Below are 14,034 nucleotides of genomic sequence, written 5' to 3'. Positions count from 1 at the left end.
GCCTAAGAGTGATTGGAGTACCAGAACAGGAAGGGATAACAGAAAATACAGAGAAAATTTTTGAAGATTTGTTGGCAGAAACTTCCCTGATATTGTGAAAGATGAGAAGACATCTATCCAGGATGCTCATCAAAGTCCACATAAGGTAGATGTTACAAGAAAGTCACCAAGACATATTATAATCAAACTTGCCAAAACCAAAAATAAAGAGAGAATTATAAGACCAGCAAGGGATAAACGAAAAGTCGCCTACAAAGGAGAGCCAGTAAGAATAAGCTCGGACTACTCAGCAGAAACCATGCAGGCAAGAAGGCAATTGTATGACATATTTAAAAAGTTGAAGGAAAAAAACTGCCTGCCAAGAATCATGTATCCAGCAAAACTGTCTCTTGAATACGAAGGTGAAATTAAGACATTTCCAGATAAACAGAAGTTTAGGGAATTTGTAAAAACCAAACCAAAACTACAAGAAATACTAAAGGGAGTTCTTTGGTTAGAAAATCAATAATATCAGGTATCAACCCAAGACTAGAACACTGGGCAGAGCAACCAGAAGTCAACCCAGACAGGGAAATGCAAAAAAACAAAGCAAGGTTATATATAAAAAAAAAAAGCCAAAAATAGGGTAACAGTGATGTTATTATATAAAAGAAGACAACATTAAAATAATAAAGAGGGACTAAGAAACATAATTATATACCTTCCATATGGAAACGAAGATACGGAGATACAAAGAAATAAAAGTTTTAAATTTAGAAAAACAGGGGTAAATAATAAGGTAACCACAAAGGAGACAAACTATCCTACTCATCAAAATAAAATACAAGGGAAAAATACAGACTCAGCAGAAACAAAATCAATAACAACAAATATGAGGAAAGGACAATATATAGAGAAAATCTACTCAGCACATAAAATCAACCAGGAAAAAGAAACCGTCAACATACAAAAAAAGGCATCAAAATGATAGCACTAAATTCATAAAAAAAAAAAAAAAATTCATACCTACCCATAATTACCCTGAATGTAAATGGACTAAATGCACCAATAAAGAGACAGGGAGTGGCAGAATGGATTAAAAAACAAGATCTGTCTATATGCTGCCTACAAGAGACACACCTTAGACTTAGAGACACAAACAAACTAAAACTCAAAGGATGGAAAAAAATATATCAAGCAAACAACAATCAAAAAAGAGCAGGAGTGGCAATATTAATTTCTAACAAAATGGACTTTAAAGTTAAATCTATCAGAAAGGATAAGGAAGGACACTATATAATGACTAAAGGAACAATACACCAAGAAGATATAACCATATTAAATATTTATGTACCCAATAACAGGGCTGCAAGATACATGAAACAAACTCTATCAGCATTGAAAAGTGAGATAGACAGCTCCACAATAATAGTAGGAGATTTCAACACACCACTTTCGGTGAAGGACAGGACATCCAGAAGGAAGCTCGATAAAGACACGGAAGATCTAAATGCCACAATCAACCAACTTGACCTCATAGACATATACAGACCACTCCACCCAAAAGCAACCAAGTATGCTTTCTTCTCTAGTGACATGGAGCATTCTCTAGAATACACCACATATTAGGTCATAAAGCAAGTCTTAGAAGAATACAAAACACTGAAATATTACAAAGCATCTTCTCTAACCATAAGGCCATAAAACTGGAAATCAGTAACAGGAAAAGCAGGGAAAATAAATCAAACACCTGGAAACTGAACAATACCCTGCTCAAAAATGACTGGATTATAGAAAACATTAAGGATGGAATAAAGTAATTCAGAGAATCCAATGAGAATGAAAACACTTCCTGTCAGAACCTTTGGGACACAGCAAAACCGGTACTCAGAGGCCAATTTATACCAATAAATGCACGCATCCAAAAGAAGGGCCAAAATCAAAGAATTATCCCTACAACTTGAACAAATAGAAGGAGAGCAACAAAAGAAACCCACAGGCACCAGAAGAAAACAAATAATAAAAATAAGAGCTGAACTAAATGAAATAGGAAACAGAAAAAACAATTGAAAGAATTAACAAGACCAAAAGCTGGTTTTTTGAAAAAATCAACAAAACTGATAAACCACTGGCCAAACTAACAAAAGAGAAACAGAAGAGGAAGCAAATAACCTGAATGAGAAAAGGGAGGGGCGATATTACAACAGACCCAACTGAAATTAAAAGAATCATATCAGATTACTATGAAAAACTATACTCAAACAAATTTGAAAACCTAGAAGAAATGGATGAATTTCTAGAAACACAATACCTACCTAAACTAACACAAACAGAGGTAGAACAACTAAACAGACCCATAACAAAAGAAGAGATTGAAAAGGTAATCAAAAAACTCACACACACACACAAAAAAACCCTGGTCCGGATGGCTTCACTGCAGAGCTCTGCCAAACTTTCAGAGAAGAGTTAACACCACTACTACTAAAGGTGTTTCAGAGCATAGAAAAGGACGGAATACTCTCAAACTCATTCCATGAAGCCACCATATCCCAGATGCCAAAACCAGGTAAAGACACCACAAGAAAAGAAAATTATAGACCTATCTCCCTCATGAACGTAGATGCAAAAATCCTCAACAAAATTCTAGCCAATAGAATTCAACAACACATCAAAAAAATAATTCACCATGACCAAGTGGGATTCATACCAGGTATGCAGGGATGGTTCAACATTAGAAAAACAATTAATGTAATCCACCACATAAATAAAACAAAAGACAAGAATCACATAATTTTATCAATTGATGCAGAAAAGGCATTTGACAAAGTTCAACACTCATTCATGATAAAAACTCTCAGCAAAATAGGAATAGAAGAAAAATTCCTCAACACAATAAAGGGCATTTATACAAAGCCAACAGCCAACATCACCCTAAATGGAGAGAGCCTGAAAACATTCCCACTGAGATCGGGAACCAGACAAGGATGCCCTTTATCACCACTCTTATTCAACATTGTTCTGGAAGTCCTAGCCAGAGCAATTAGGCTAGATAAAGAAATAAAGCGCATCCAGACTGACAAGGAAGAAGTAAAAGTATCTCTGTTTTCTGATGACATGACCTTATACACAGAAAACCCTAAGGAATCCTCCAGAAAACTACTGAAACTAATAGAAGAGTTCAGCAGAGTATCAGGATACAAGATAAACATACAAAAATCAGTTGGATTCCTCTACACCAACAAGAGAACATCAAAGAGGAAATCACCAAGTCAATGCCATTTACAGTAGCCCCCAAGAAGATAAAATACTTAGGAATAAATCTTACCAGAGATGTAAAAGACTTGTACAAAGAAAACCACAGTACACTTCTGCAAGAAACCAAAAGAGACTTACGTAAGTGGAAGAACATACCTTGCTCGTGGATAGGAAGACTTAACATTATAAAAATGTCTATTCTACCAAAAGCCATCTATACATTTAATGCAATTCCGATCCAAATCCCAATGACATTCTTTAATGAGATGGAGAAACAAATCATCAACTTCATACGGAAGGGAAAGAGGCCCCGGATAAATAAGGCATTACTGAAAAAGAAGAACAAAGTGGGAGGCCTTACTTTACCTGATTTTAGAACCTGTTACACCACCACAGTAGTCAAAACAGCCTGGTACTGGTACAACGACAGATGCATGGACCAATGGAACAGAATGGAGAATCCAGACATAAATCCATCCACATATGAGCAGTTGATATTTGACAAAGGCCCCAAAACAGTTAAATGGGGAAAAGACAGTCTTTTTAACAAATGGTGATGGCATAACTGGATATCCATCTGCAAAAAAATGAAACAAGACCCATACCTCACTCCATGCACAAAAACTAACTCAAAATGGATCAAAGACCTAAATATAAAACCTGAAATGATAAAGATCATGGAAGAAAAAATAGGAACTACGTTAGGAGCCCTAATACATGGCATAAACAGTATAGAAAACATTAAAAAGAATGTAGAAGAAAAACTAGATAACTGGGAGCTCCTAAAAATCAAACACCTATGCTCATCCAAACACTTCACCAAAAGAGTAAAAAGATTACCTACGGACTGGGAAAAAGTTCTTAGCTATGGCATTTCTGATCAGCGCCTGATCTCTAAAATCTACATGACACTGCAAAAACTCAGTTGCAAAAAGACAAAAAACCCAAATAAAAAAAGGGCAAAAAATATGAATAGACACTCACTAAAGAAGACATTCAGGTACCTAACAAATATATGAGGAAATGTTCATGATCATTAGCCATTAGAGAAATGCAGATCAAAACTACAATGAGATTCCATCTCACTCCAACAAGACTGGCATTAATCCAAAAAACACAAAATAAATGTTGGAGAGGCTGTGGAGATACTGGAACACTTCTACACTGCTGGTGGGAATGTCAAATGGTACAACCACTTTGGAAATCAATTTGGCACTTCCTTAAAAAGCTAGAAATAGAACTACCATACAATCCAGCAATCCCACTCCTTGGAATATATCCTAGAGAAATAAGAGCCTTTACACAAACAGATATATGCACACCCATGTTGATTGCAGCACTGTTTACAATAGCAAAAACATGGAAGCAACCAAGGTGCCCATCAACAGATGAACAGAAAAATAAATTATGGTATATTCACACAATGGAATACTATGCATCGATAAAGAACAGTGAGGAATCTGTGAAACATTTCATAACATGGAGGAAACTGGAAGGCATTATACTGAATGAAATCAGTTGCAAAAGGACAAATATTGTGTAAGACCATTATTATAAGAACTTGAGAAATAGTTTAAACTGAGAAGAAAACATTCTTTTGTGGTTATGAGAGAGGGGAGGGAGCGAGGGTGGGAGAGGGGCATTCACTAATTAGATAGTAGATAAGAACTACTTTAGTTGAAGGGAAAGCACACAATACAGGGGAGGTCAGCACAATTGGACTAAACCAAAAGCAAAGAAGTTTCCTGAACAAATGAATGCTTCGAAGGCCAGCATAGTGGGGGCAGGGGTCTGGGGACCATGGTTTCAGGCGACATCTAAGTCAACTGGCATAATAAAATCTATGAAGAAAACATTCTGCATCCCACTTTGAAGAGTGGCGTCTGGGGTCTTAAACGCTAGCAAGCAGCCATCTAAGAAGCATCAATTGGTCTCAACCCACCTGGATCAAAGGAGAATGAAGAACACCAAGGACACAAGGCAATTACGAGCCCAAGAGACAGAAAGGGCCACATGAACCAGAGACTACATCATCCTGAGACCAGAAGAACTAGATGGTGCCCGGCTACAACCGGTGACTGCCCTGACAGGGAACACAACAGAGAACCCCTGAGGGAGCAGGAGAGCAGTGGGATGCAGACCCCAAATTCTCATAAGACCAGACTTAATGGTCTGACTGAGACTAGAAGGACCCTGGTGGTCATGGCTCCAGATCTTCTCTTGGCCCAGGATAGGAACCATTTCTGAAGCCAGCTCTTCAGACATGGATTGGACTGGACAATGGGTTGGAGAGGGATGCTGGTGAAGAGTGAGCTTCTTGGATCAGGTGGACACTTGAGACTGTGTTGGCATCTCCTGCCTGGAGGGAATATGAGAGGGTGGAGGGGGTTAGAAGCTGGCGAAATAGACACAAAAACAGAGAGTGGAGGGAGAGAGCGGGCTGTCTCATTAAAAAAAATAAAATTAGGGGGCGAGAAATTGGGAGTGCGTAGCAAGGTGTATATGGGTTTTATGTGAGAGACTGACTTGATTTGTAATCTTTTACTTAAAGCACAATAAAAATTATTTTTAAAAAATACATGTGCATGAATATATAAAAGTACAAGACTCCTTCCCTACTACGTTTAAATTGACTATCCCAAAAGCTGTCTTCTAAGAATGATTTTCAAGTTAAAAGGGAATAGGAAAGTGCTTACATACATTTTCAAGACTCAGTTGTTTTAAGTCACCCAGTTTTCTGATTCATTATAGCTTGTTGGCATAAAAGAATGCAGAAGAGTGTACATAGGGAAAAGAAAAATCTCACCTTCAATTTTCATCACCTGAAACCAACTGGATAAAACCACCTGCCAGCAGTGGGTTCTTTTCATTACCTGTGGAAGACTTTGAGGTCTAATTTACATCTGTATTTATCTCTGGTTGTAAATGCAAAGCCAAGGATCCAATAACAGAACGAAAGCTTTTTAAAATCACTTTTTCAATGTAATTGTTGTAATGGTGTGTAGTTTGTCTCAGCTTCTACTCATCTGGCATTTTCCAGCCCCCACTCTTACATGTGAATCTGATACTTCCTCTTATAGCCTGGAATGTATTTCACTTTCACAGTTCACACTTGATGTTCCAGTACAAAATAAAGAGCTCATTCAATATTAGATTATTACCACTGCTTTACAGATGAGAAAACCGAGGCCCAGAAAGAGGAAGTAAAACAACGATCACATAGCCACTAGCAGCCCACTCAGGGTCGGACCCTGAGAACCTTGCTTTTGAGCCCCTAGTCTCACTCTTTCTGCTGCCTGTATATGTGGGATAAAACATGGTGCAGATATTTCTTTTAATAAACAAGAGTCCAAGTCAAATAATTTTTATGCAAATCTGAGGAGAAATTAATTACTTACTAGCTGTGGGCTGTGTGACCTTAAGCAAGGTACTTAACCCCTCTGAGCTTCAGTTTCTTCACAGGATTGTCGTGAGAACTAAATGAATTGTAATGTGTTATCTCCGCCTGACACACTATATTCTGTAAAAGTTAGCTTTATTATCACCATCACTATTACTAACAACTTACAGTTCAGTATAAAAAAGCTCAATTAAGGAGTCCAAATTTTATTTCCCAAGGAGTCCTGGTGATGCAGTGTGGTTAATGAACCGGCTGCTAACAGAAAGGTGGGTGGTTTGAACCCACCAGCCCCTCCGTGGTAAAAAGATGAGGCAGTCTGCTTCATAAAGATTACAGCCTTGGAAACCCTACGGGGAAGTTCTACTCTGTCCTATAGAGATGCTATGAGTAGAAGTCGACTCAACGGCAGGGGGCTTGGTTTTAATTTTATTTCCTAAGCTCTTAACTGCACCATCCTTCAACTCCTTTTAATTAAAACGGAAACATTAGTCAGAGATCTTATTGGGTATTATGAAAAGATACAATAGGTTTACAAGGCACTAGTACCGCTGAAGTTTACCATCTCTGGAAGGTTGACCATGCTTATCCAAGAACTGCTTAAATTTTAACAGTAACATAACCAACCATGTGAAGAATTTCTCCTTCCCATTTAGAAGTGTGAATCTAAATTTAACAACAAGGGAAACTATTCATATTTATCAGTGCTATATTTGAGTGCCTTCAGATGGGTGGCAAAAATGTATTACTAAGCAATGCAGTCTTGCTTTATCTCGTTGTCTTCCTCTAAAGACGGTTCAGGGAGTCCCTGGGTGGTGCAAAGCGTTAACACACTTAGCTGCTAAGGAAAGGTTGGTGGTTTGAGTTCACCCAGAGGCACCTCAAAAGAAAGGCCTGGCAATCTACTTCTGTAAAATCGACCACTGAAAACCCTATGGAGCATAGTTCTACTCTGACACACATGGGGTCACCATGAGTCAGAATCAACTAAGAGCAACTTGTTTAAAGGCCATTCAGATGAAAATGCTCCTAAGTCTTGGTTGCCTGTCACCGACTGTCCTGTCTTCTAACAACAAGAACTCTACCTGTAGAAGCCCGACAGTGCTTTGGAAGTTAAATGGCTGCATGAGGAAAATATCTAATCAAATCTAACTCCCCAGAAGCCATGACCCTGAATTTTCATCAACGGTCCTGGCACCTCCCCACTCCTGGTACTGGGCCCTAAGAAACCTGATGAAAAAGCAAAGTTCCTGTCTCCTATGTCATACGGTAACGGGCATTTTCAGTAACGGTGCAGTAAAGAGGAATTACAACCAGGGATTGAGAAAGAGGCCGCTTTGGACAGGTAATAATGACAACTCCAGCAATGTCTTTAACCCTTGTTAAGCTGCTGCCTTAACCCGATGCTCCAAACCTGCTTCTGTTGGCCCCCATGGGGGTGAGGGGTGGAGCAGCAAAGCCGTAACACCTGATTTTATAGTTTTGAAAACACCTCCCTCCCTCTGGTTCATTTTATCTCTCGACCACCCAGTGAGTTAGGGCGGGAGTTATTCTCCCTCTTCTCAGACAAGGAAACCAAGGTTCAACCAGGTTTCATGACTTGCCAAGGCTTGGCAGTTATTTAGCGTTAGGATAAAACCAAAAAACCAAACCCAGTGCCATGGAGTCGATTCCGACTCATAGCGACTCTATAGCATAAGTTCTAGGAAACCCAAGTTTGCTGACTCTCAGTCCCTGGTGCTTTTCCATGACTTCTTTAATTCAGAGATTCTTCCAAATTCCATTGTAACGACACAGTAAAGGCTGCTCTTCCAATATACCCTTTGAGTCTCAACCCCATTTAGGACTAAATCGTCGCTCTTCTGAAGGCTCTCCAAATTCCCCTAGCTGACAGCACCTATTTCTGAGGGGGTCTGAAGCAAACCCCACCGCGCGATCACTGTCGAGCGGGGGTGGGGGTGGAAGGCAGCAATTCAGCTTTTCCCGCTGCAATCTCAGCAGGTGGACTTAACGAAGGGCGCTCGGAGCAAACAACACGCCGCGCCTTCACCCTCCATCCTAGCTCCGTTAAGTAACAGGAGCTGTTGTTTTCCTGCCGCCAGATATTCACCGGCTTGGGCGTGTTGGGGTGGAGGCCCTCATCCGGCCTTCGCAGTCTGCGTTCTAGCGTTTGCAGAACCCAAAAAAAACCCGAGTCCGGAAACCAGCGCACTGGTCCACGCTGGGCGTCGGCTCTGCTCACTGCGAGTCGTCCTGAGCAAAGTGCCCTAAGGTCCTCGTTTCTGCGCCCTTCCTGGCCCACCCCGAGCACAGGACCACCCCCGCCTTGCAAAGTCAGCGCCAGAAAAATCGGCCATCTCGGCCGGGGAGCCCCCTCCTACACGCTCCCAGAGGCCCCCAGCCACTGCCCTGACCTACCCTGGGATTCCCGGCCAGGCCCGCGCAGTCTCTGCAAGCCTCTCCAGCGCTCCTCCCACCATCCTCCTCTTCTCTGACCTCCCCTTCCCCTACTCCCGCCTTCCTCTTCCTCTTTCTCTTCCCAGTCCAGCTCCCCTCGCCTCCCGCGCCCTGCTCACCCGGGCAGTGGAGAGCTGCTCCAGGTGAGGGCAGCGCGTCCCCCACTTCGTCCGCGCGGCTCGGGGTAGCGACCCGCACTCTCCGCGCCCCCCAGCGGGAGGTAGAAGGAACTAGAAGACGCGGCACCAAGGCCGCCGGTCCTACCCTACAGGCAGCGAGAGCTACCGCCGCGCTCACTGAAGCGCACCAGGGAAGCGAAGCGCCGCTCCTGGCCCGCTGCGTGAAGGAGATGCCCAGCACCGCAGCTGGAAGGAAGTGGGGGGCGTTCCCAAACCCCGCTGCCCCGTCCCTTAACCCCGCACGACCCTGGGCGACGCGGCTGGGGACAGCGAGGAGCAGCGTGCGCCCCTCTCACCATCCTGCCTCCCAGAATCAGGCCCTGCCCTCGCCAAGGGTCCTGACCGAGCCGCACTTTCAGGGTCGAAATAAGAAGGTAAAAGAGACAACCAAAAAACTAAACCCATTGCCGTGGAGTCAATTACGACTCAGAGCGACTGTACAGGACAGAATAGAACTGCCCCATAGGGTTTCCAAGGAGCGGCTGGTGAATTCGAACTGCCAACCTTTTGGTTAGCAGCCGAGCTCTTAACCTTTGTGTCACCAGGGCTCCAGAAGAGACCTAGCAGAAATGAATTCCCAACGTCCTCAAACAGCAGTATTTAACTTTCAGTCCTGAAATGAAGATCGATCCTCGTGAATAAGACGGGTAATTAGTTAAGTCTGCGCTGAAAATCTTGGGCCCACCGAGGACCCACACCTTACTCGGAGTGCGAGCTGAGGTGCGCAGAGCCCGACTCTGAGGACCTTACCGGTAGCACTGTCTTTTCGTGGGACCCAGTCTTCACCTTGCTCTCTTGCAGCGAAGAGCTGTAATTCCATCACAGGGTGTGCTTCCGGTAGTACTGCGCACACCGGTGGGTGCTTGGGAAGACGCTGTCCACGGATACACGGGGTTTTCACAGACACCCAGACTCTGTTAGGACGGCTGAGCGCACAACGAGCTTCTACGCGCCTGAGCAGTGCCCTAACGTCTCTAAAAAAGAACCTTAGAGCTACCAGCACCAGTGACAGCAGGCAGGTGAACCGGTCCTGGCTTTCTTGGAAGAGTCCCTTCTGCTTGGTTAAACTAGATCCCACCACACTGCCCCGTGCTTCCCTGGCTTTGTCCTTTTTCTTTTCCAGGTTGTAGACCAAGGCCACTGTTATTTGGGGCTTTACTTGCCTGGTGTCTCTAGGAACATCCCCTTCCTTGGCACGGAGGGTTAGGGGTGGCACCATGTACCAGTCACTGTCTTCTTCAGATGGAGAAATGAGGAAATATCACACAGTCACGGTGAATACTAGTTACCAGTCATCTCACTTCCATTGAGGGAAGCCTGACTGGAGGCTAGACCAGTCTAGATCTGAAAGAATTCTGGACCTTTGGGATTCTGCCCTAAGTTCAGGTCAGCTGAAGGTCAGACTGGTGAAGCTTGCATTAAACTAAGTGAGACAGAAAAGGGTGTTGGGTGTGTGACATTCGTTGAGCATCAGCTATGTGCTAGGCGCTTTCCCTAAAACAGTTGCGGTGGAGTTGATTCTGACTTATGGTGACCCCGTGCGTCAGAGTGGAACTGTGCTCCATAGAGTCGTTTTTTTGGGGGCGGGGGGGGGGTGGTTTGGTTTTTTATTGTGAAAGTTTTAAGTGAAAGAAAGTTTACAGAACAAATTAGTTTCTCTTTAAAAAATTTATACACAGATTATTTCATGACATTAGTTGCAAGCCCCATACTATGTCAGCACTTTCCCCTTTCCACCCTGGGTTCCCCGTTTCCATTTGTCCAGTTTTCCTGTCCCTTCCTGCCTTCTCATCTTTGCTTTTGGGCAGGTATTGCCCTTTTGGTCTTATATACTTGATTGATCTAAGATCATGTGTGTTATTGTTTTATAGGCCTGTCTAACATTTGGCTGGAGCTCTGGTGGTGCAGTGGTTAAGAGCTTGGCTGCTGACCAAAAAGCCTGCAGTTCGAATCCACCAGCCACTCCTTGGAAACCCTATGGGGTGGTTCTACTCTGTCCTATAGGGTCCCTGTGAGCCAGAATCAACTCGACAGCATTTTTTTTTTTAATCTTTGGCTGAAAGGTGAACTTCAAGAGTGTCTTTAGTTTGAGTTAGAAGGGTATCTGGGAGCCATACTCTTGCTGGTTCCTCAGTCTCTGTCAGACTGGTCTTTTTTTGTGAGGTATCCGGGGGCCATGGTCTTGCTGGTTCCTCAGTCTCTGTCAGACTGGTCTTTTTTTGTGAATTTGAATTTTGTTCTACATTTTTCTCCTGCTCTGGGACCCTCTCTTGTGATCCATGTCAGGATGGTTGGTGGTGGTAGCCAAGTACCATCTAGTTCTTCTGGGCTCAGGCTAGTGGAGGCTGTGGTTCATGTGGCCCATTAGTCCTCAGGAGTACTGTTTTCCTTGTTTCTCTGGTTTTCTTCATTCTCCTTTGCTCCAGACAGGGTGAGACCGGTATCCATAGGGTTTTCAATGGCTGATTTTTCAGAAGTAGATAGCCAGGCCTTTCTTCCAAGGTGCCCCTGGGTGGACTCAAACCTCCAACTCTTCAGTTAGCAACTGAGCTTGTCAACCGTTTGCACCATCCAGACACTCTTCCTAGTTATCTTAAACTGATCCTATCAACATTCCTAAGATGATAAGTCATTATACCTGTTTCCCAGAGGAGGAAACTGTGTCACAGAGAGGTTAAGTAACTTGCCTAAGGTCACACAGCTGGTAAGTAGCACAGCCAGGGTTTGAAGGCAGGTGTATCTATCAAATACTGGGTCACATAGTGTCATGGATTGAATTATGTCCCCCCAAAAATGTATGTATCGACTTGGTTAGGCCATGAGCCCCAGTATTGTGTGTTTGTCCTCCATTTTGTGATTGTAATTTTATGTTAAGAGGATTAAGGTGGGATTGTAACACCGCCCTTACTCAGGTCACCTCCCTGATCCAATGTAAAGCGAATTTCCTTGGGGCGTGGACTGCACCACCTTTTATCGCTTAAGAGATGAAAGAGAAGCAAGCAGAGAGTTGGGGACCTCATACCACCAAGAAAGAAGCACCAGGAGCAGAGCGAATCCTTTAGACCCAGGGTTCCTGTGCAGAGAAGCTCCTAGTGCAGGGGAAGATTGACAAGAAAGACCTTCCTCCAGACCCAACAGAGAGAGAAAGCCTTCCCCCAGAGCTGACACCCTGAATTTGGACTCTTAGCCTACTTTACCATGAGAAAATAAACTTCTCTTTGTTAAAGCCATCCATTTGTACTGTCTCTGTTATAGCAGCACTAGATGACTAAGGCACATAGGTATCAAACCTTACATCCAATTTCCATCTTGTCATGAGCAAGACACAGAAGAGTAATGAAACAGAGGAATCAAGAGTCTGTTTCAGGAATTTTTAAAAGGGAAGAGGTGTCAGGAGGAAGCAGAGAGAATCTTAAAATGAGAAAAGTCACACAAAGTCAGTCTGCTACCCACAAAGAACTGTGCTAGGTGGCAGACTGCATAGCGCAAGGGAAGAAAAACAGGCAAAGCATTCTGGACAAGAGGCTAGGAGATTTAGGACCAAGGTGAAGGGTGACTTTTGTCAGCTCCCTCTAAAGCAGGGCTTCGAGCTGGTTTGTTCTCCTTTGAACCACTGTGAGAATTTGCATTTCTCTCAAGTTCTCAGGAAGTTATATGGTTTTTTCTGTATAACTTCCTGAGAGCTTGTCAGAAATGCCGATTCTTAGCAGGGGTTCGAACCTCTTCAAAGCGTTACTCTGAAGCCACATTTGAAATCAACTTTAGCAGAAGATCCATTTGGCTGGCCTGACCCGTGTTGTGTGGGGCATACTGTTAAATTTGAATATCTACTTTCAGCATGTAGCTAGGATAAAGGAGGTCCACATTCAGGAAGACTGTCTCCAGAACTAAGAAAGTTCAAGGATAGAGCTTTCAATTAGGAACAGTCACTGAAAATCTGACCTGTCCCCTCGGGCATCTAGAATTTTCCAAACGCTACATTCTGTGTGGTGAACTTTCCGAAACTGCCTAATTCACTGGACTATTCTGAGAAAGTCGCTGAAGGTTACAAACCAAGCACCATGCGGGAAAAAGAGGCTGGTTTGGGTTTGGTTTTTCATGGGGAAGGTGATCTTCCAGGTCACAGTGCCCCAAGACCCAGGGCTTGAGAGAATTGAGACTGTCATGGAACAACTCACCACTTTCGCTAGTGGGGCTGATGCTCAGCACCGCTGTCACAGCTCCGCTGTTGTCAGGACAGCCTCAGGAGATGAGAAGTCCGGCAGCTCCCCTCCAAAGACCAGGCAGACTTCACGAAAAGTGAGTTGTGCCCTAAGCAGAGATATGACCCTGTTTTTGAACTCAGCCGACAGCAGCAGCAACAGGGAAGTCAGTCTCTGTACAAAAAAGGAAGGAAATGAGATGAAGCAAACTGGATAATAAGGCACCAGAAGGAGCCAAGTGGCATCATCACCACACAGAAGGCCAGGGAAAAAGGAGGGAGGGTCCTACATGGGTGGGAAGCCAAAACATGTGTCAGGGAGTGAAGGAACTCAGGGAAGCTGTGCTTGGCTTGCTTCAGTTTCTTTTCCACCTGCCTGACTCAAAAATCCATTATCATGACGCGATACTTCTTTGGAGTTAAAGAAATACGCTGAGAGAGGGTCCCTGCCCCTGGAAATTATTTTCTTGCATTTTAACAAATGTTGCCCTATTTTCATGGCGACCCCATATATGCAGAGCAGAACCCCATGGGGTCATCAAGACTGACCTTTTGAAAGTAGATCG

At 43.4% G+C, this 14,034-nt stretch overlaps 1 protein-coding gene across 12 annotated transcripts in view; it reads right to left on the bottom strand.

The window, feature by feature from the left end:
* RUBCNL (rubicon like autophagy enhancer) overlaps positions 1–13,607 on the bottom strand; it is a 162,932-nt gene extending 149,325 nt beyond the window's left edge. For 3 of the 12 annotated variants that reach the window (XR_007513175.1, XR_007513174.1, XM_049853347.1), the window contains exon 1: positions 9,208–10,879. The gene's annotated coding sequence lies outside the window, so the exon portion shown is untranslated. Of the gene's footprint in view, positions 1–9,049; positions 9,175–9,207; positions 10,881–13,445 lie in introns of those variants that run through there. The other 9 variants (XR_007513176.1, XM_049853343.1, XM_049853348.1 and 6 more) reach the window with 9 other exon arrangements.
* Positions 13,608–14,034: the final 427 nt, after the last annotated feature.

The sequence above is a fragment of the Elephas maximus genome, chromosome 14 (assembly GCF_024166365.1).
Source record: "Elephas maximus indicus isolate mEleMax1 chromosome 14, mEleMax1 primary haplotype, whole genome shotgun sequence".
NCBI classification, from domain to species: domain Eukaryota; kingdom Metazoa; phylum Chordata; class Mammalia; order Proboscidea; family Elephantidae; genus Elephas; species Elephas maximus.
The sequence above is the reverse complement of the archived record's forward strand: the minus strand, read 5'-3'. Positions and strand labels throughout refer to the sequence as shown.